This window comes from Lygodium microphyllum, chromosome 22, assembly GCF_053477565.2.
Source record: "Lygodium microphyllum isolate KBCC chromosome 22, Lygodium_microphyllum_v1.1.10, whole genome shotgun sequence".
Taxonomy (NCBI): Eukaryota; Viridiplantae; Streptophyta; class Polypodiopsida; order Schizaeales; family Lygodiaceae; genus Lygodium; species Lygodium microphyllum.
The window spans coordinates 72,501-78,164 of NC_141156.1; the positions used below are offsets into that span (position 1 = coordinate 72,501).

Here is a 5,664-nt window from a genome sequence, read left to right on the forward strand (position 1 = left end):
TCTTATGCGCGTCGCCTCCATGTGCGCGGGGTTTAGGGTTCGCGTTTAGTCGCGTCCTCCGTGGCATGAGCGGCATGGCATGCCACCATGCCTCGCTCTTGAGCTCTCTCGTGCCACTTTCCAAGTATACAAGAGCTCTTTGGAATTCCTTTGTGTTTGCGGTGCGGTCACACCAGCGCTAATACACCGGATCCCATCAGAACTCCGCAGTTAAGCGCGCTTGGGCCAGAACAGTACTGGGATGGGTGACCTCCCGGGAAGTCCTGGTGCTGCACCCTTTTGCATGCTTGTTTCGAGACCGTGGCATGGAAATCCCCTCGGATCACGTCTCGACTCTCCAACGCTGACATCGTGGTAGGAAACCCCCTCACCTTGCCATGACGCGGCGCCTCCTCTCCTCGTCGCGATTGTCTTTGCGTACGTCGTGCCTGGCCCCTCCCTCTGCCTCGCTCTCACGTGATACCCCCTCCTCAAGATGCGAGGTATTTTGGGAGCGGAGGGTGTGCCATGTTGTGGGGGGGTTCGGTGGAGCGGGGTTTTCGGAGGAGGGAGGGAGTGCCATGTTGCGCGGGCGGGTTGTTGGAGCGGGGATTTCTGAGGAGGGAGGGTGTGCCATGTCGCGGGGGGGTGCCATGTCGTGGGGGGGTTTCTTGAGGAGGTCCGTCGGGGGGTGGAAGGTTCCATGTCGCGGGAGGGGGTCGTGTGCAGTGGGGTGTGTGTGCCATGTCATTGCGGAGCGGGATTTCTTAGGAGGGAGGGTGTGCCATGTCGTGGGGGGGTGAGGTGACGTGCCGTGGGTCGAGCGGGGTTTTTGGAGGTGGGGTGCGCGGGGGATGCGCCGCGTCGTCGGGGGGTGCGGTGGGGTGGAGGGGTGTGCCGTGTCGTGGGGGGGTGACGCGGGGTGGGGTGGGTCGAGCGGGGTTTTCGAAGGCGTGGCGGGGTCGTGTGGATGGAGCGGGGTTTTTCGAGGTGGGGTGCGGGGGGGATGCGCCGCGTCGAGGGGGGGTGCGGTGGGGTGTGCCGTGACGCGGGGTGGGGTGGTGTGGATGCAGCGGGTTTTTCGAGGTGGGGTGGGGTGGTGTGGATGCAGCGGGTTTTCCGAGGTGGGGTGCGCGGGGGCGTCGTGGGGGGGTGACGCGGGGTGGGGTGGGTCGAGCGGGGTTTTCGGAGGCGTGGCGGGGTGGCGTGGAGGGAGCGGGGTTTTTCGAGGTGGGGTGCGGGCGGGGCGTCGTGGGGGGGTGCGGTGGGGTGGGGGGGTGCGCCGTGTCGTGAGGGGGTGACGCGGGGTGGGGTGGGTCGAGCGGGGTTTTCGGAGGCATTTGTGGTGTGGCGTGGAGGGAGCGGGGTTTTTCAAGGTGTGGTGCGGGGGGGGCGTCGTGGGGGGGTGCGCCGTGTCGTGGCGGGTGACGCGGGGTGGGGTGGGTCGAGCGGGGTTTTCGGAGGCGTGGCGGGGTGCTGTGGAGGGAGCGGGGTTTTTCGAGGTGGGGTGCGGGGGGGATGCGCCGCATCCAGGGGGGTGCGGTGGGGTGTGCCGTGACGCGGGGTGGGGTGGTGTGGATGCAGCGGGTTTTTCGAGGTGGGGTGGGGTGGTGTGGAAAAAAGATTTTTTTCTTGGTCAGAATAGTCACATATTGACAATGGATTGTTGATATGTGAGCCTGCAAAAAGCGTTCCTCTGCCGCTTGGTCTCTGCACCTTAGCTAAGCTTAAAGCTTTGCTTGCTTACCTTCTTGATAAGGTAGGTGAAGATGAAGGTAGTTGTCCCCGTGCTATGAAGCTTCCCCCGATGGTCTTCAAGGCTTGTTTTTTTAGCACTAATAGGAGCTCTTAGAAATGGTTTTCCACCTTGCTCAAGGCACCAGATCTTTCTTCTTGCTTTGCACTAAACTTGGGTCATGCCTTGATAAAGCATACCCATTTCATGCATGATCTTATACAAGCATCGGCTACTCAAGTAAGCAGTGGACATGCTATTTGTTAGCTTACCATCTCATGCATACCATAAGCATAAAAAAGAAAAACATTAGTGATAATACTAATGGCAAAAAGACTAACACAAAATTTGCTAGCTAGTCTACTTCACCACCGCTATGCTTACACTAAGGGTTAGTAGTTCACAAAACCAAGAAATGCTAACTACACATACGCTAACTAAACTAATGCTAATGCTAATCTAGGAAATCATAAAAGCGTGAGCATGAAAGCATGAACACATGTAAGAGAAAGCGTAAACAAGATGTTTTTAGCCAGGATTTGGGAGCAAGCTCACCGCTAAGGTTTTTGAGTCTTCTTGTCTACCCTTCGTCACACCCATAGCCCCGTGTATCCCATACCATGATACGTATCTAGCTAATGGAAAAGATGATAGTGGTGGCTCCTCATGCACTCAAACACTTGAGTCTTTTCCCCAACAGCGGTGCCAATGGAAGAGACGGCTGGCTCTTCACGCATAGCATGAGTAGCACAATCCTTTTTAACCAATAGGGATTTGCATCCCTTGTCAATCCAAGGATACAACCCGTACAATTAGCATGGAAGCTATTCGATGGGTCGGCAAATGCATATGCGAGTGTCTACCACTTGACCTATTCTCACTCAATCACACAACACAAGCTAAACCACACATTCACTCCATTCAACAAAAGCAAGCAAGCTCACTCATCTCTCTCAATCCCTTGCACACATACACACACTTGAAAGCAAGACGGAAGCTTCACACACACCTCACAAGCTATGGGCAACACCTACGCAAGCGCAAGCATAGAGGGAGCTTGGCTACACATGGTCATGCATGCATAGGAGCTTAGGGAGAGACTTGCTCAATCACCACAAGCTTGTAGAAGATGATACAAAGAGAATAGAGGAGAGAAACATATGTTTCATTGATAGAATGGAAGAGCTATGTGCTCATACATAGAGTAGTAGAGGTGGGTTTGGTGGAGATGATGATGACAAGAGCCATAGACAAAAGCTTGTAGGCTTGAGAATCTCTTCTCTTTCTCAATCTCTAGAGTGGAGAGTGAAGAATGATGTGCCAAAAATCATCCCAAGAGCCTTTTTTCTCACTTTTATGGCCTTGTCTACATTTTGGGTGGCCAAAACTAGTGAAGCTCTCAACAAAATTTGATCTAGGCTAAATTTGACCTAGCCAGAGTGCTCAAAAAGTTCATGTAATAAGCTCATTGGCTTTAGTGGGTTGAGACCATTAGTTTGGACCTCTTACATTTCTTGGATCCGATGATTGCAAAGGTGTGTACAAAATAAAGTCCGACTAGTTAGAAAATAGCACGTTTTTGCCAGAATCTGCGATGAACCCACAGCTAGTCTTCAGGTCTTCATCTGTGATCCATATCATCTTTGTTTTGTCTTTAGACACCATCCAATACATGCTCAGCTTCATTTGGCATTTTTAGCCCAAACTACCTTTTTTCAACAGTTTTGTTGGTGCTGTCTATTCCTAGCGGAATAGTCCCCATCCTATGGTTGTGTGGCAGAGGCATACCCCAAGGAAACATTGGCTATCAGACTATGGTACTTTTGTACATGCTTGGTTCATAGTAAAAAAAAGTGGGAGCTTTGGTTTCCTTGATATAAGCCCTATCTCTTGGTCTAGTTTTAGTGGATGGATTGCCAAAGTTGAGAAAAGGTCCTCCCTTCCATGTTGGGTCACAGATCCTAGTCCACTCAAGTTTTTTATACTAGTTTTTAAAAGAATCTATGATCTTAGTTCCTACTCCAAGTTGATCTCTGGTGAAAGTCATCAGAAAATTTAGGTGGGGCATCCTAGTCATTGCAAAGTAATGATCATTGGAGTCTCTAAAGACTTCTTAAAAACTATCATCTCAAAAGATCTTAAATACCTTTACCTCACTTATTGTTTTTTGTGCCATCACTCAGAACTCACATCCTATCTCACACTTCCTTCCTCACCAGGATTTACATCAAAACTTGTTTGCTCAATGTAAGGGTCATTTGTGTTGAGAATCAGCAATCACACTCAAACAGCCTCTTTGTATGGAATCTCAGGGTCAAGGATATGCAGGCTAACTTATCCCATATGCACAATGGTGCCTACTGCAGTTTCCTACTTTCCTATAAAGCATTGTACTTGCTTCCTTTCTTAATGCAAAGATAGTACTCTTTTCTTTTCAGTGAAGTGTCAATGTCATTGTCCACATACACAAGATTGTGTTTATGAGTCCAAGTCTCAAGCTTGGAACCTAATTCACTTGTGTAACAAACAGTGTCCTTGTCTTCTCCATCATGAGTCCACACTTCTCATTTCATCCTCCATAGCTTCCGGTTTTGCCATGCTCTAGATCCCGCATTTCTCACAATTTGGCATACCTAAGTTTGTAGGCTGGTTGGATGGTCTTGCTTCATTGTTTGTGTTGTCAGAAGCTTTCTTTGGTGTTGGATTTATAATGAAATCTCCTTGGTCTCTTGCCATTATTGACACCGTTGGCTTGGCTTATAACTCATCAGAAACATATATATAAAACGACTACTTGTTGATTACATATCTAGGTCATATTTCATTGATATGAGTTCTTTTTGAAGCTCACCTTAGGCATCTCAATAAATGGCACTTTGTATTTGTCAATATTATAACCATCAGCCACCCTTAAGAGTTTCTTAAAAAACTTTGTGCCATATTTTCTCACTATCTCAGACCAAAGTTTGGTATCAAAGTTCAATTTGGTGCTAGGATTTTCAAGTGGATTTCCCATTTTCTTTCCCTAGTCCCCATTTACTGGGTTCAATTTTATGTTTAGATATTTATAGCTCCCAGATAAGGAGTAAGTATCAAATTTATTCTTTGTTAAAGAGTACTCCTAGGTACTCTCTAGCTACCCCACCGAGTGTGTATTGCTTTCCCTAGTGGTAACTTGTGAAGCAATGATGGAGATGCGCGCCCTAAGATGTCTTCCCAATTTTAAGTACATTATCAATCTCTACACAAGTGTTTCTTTTTGGAGTTTTGAATTTTATATTATTTTTGAGTTTTATGTCTTTTTGTTTTTTTATGGTTTTTTAGGGATATGCTTCCTACTATTAGTCTATGTAGACTACCTTGTATATTAGCCTTTGGCTATGATATACAAATGCAATGCAAGTTTTGCATAACATTTTGAGTGCTATGCATGTTCTCTTTTTCTAGTCCCATGCAAAATCTTTTTGTATGCCTACATGCAAACACTTAGTGCACTATCTTGCAATCTTTATGAGTTTATGCAATATAGGTAGATGTCCTCTTAACTTGGTTGGATTAGTTATTGTTCACTTTGATTTTGAGTCCTTCATCTCTATTAATGAGTGGAAATTTCTAAAAGTTAAAAGTTTTGGCAGCATAATGGCGTAAATGCAATTGAGGCTCACCTTTGCACAAAAAAAAGCTATAATTTCCTCCATACAAGGTTAACTCTGGTTTTTTTTTCTAGCAAAAAGTAAGTCATATAAGCAAATATGCTTACACTCAACCAATCAAAATTGGGGATGCTATAATGGTTCCCTTGTGTCTAAGTGTGTCAATCATAACCCACACTAGCAATACACCACCCTTTCCAAGACATTCCTAAGAGGCCAACACAAGGCTGCATCAGTCTCAAGCAACTCTTGAATTGGAAAAGCCCAAGCCATTCAGTATTTGCAACCTTGAGAGCA

General features: G+C 47.1%; 1 non-coding gene across 1 annotated transcript; it reads left to right on the plus strand.

Annotated features, from left to right (window-relative positions):
• The first annotated feature begins 159 nt into the window (after window positions 1-159).
• Window positions 160-278, plus strand: LOC148016809 (5S ribosomal RNA). Its single transcript, XR_015687998.1, has one exon. It is a non-coding gene; the product is annotated as a 5S ribosomal RNA (ribosomal RNA).
• Window positions 279-5,664: the final 5,386 nt, after the last annotated feature.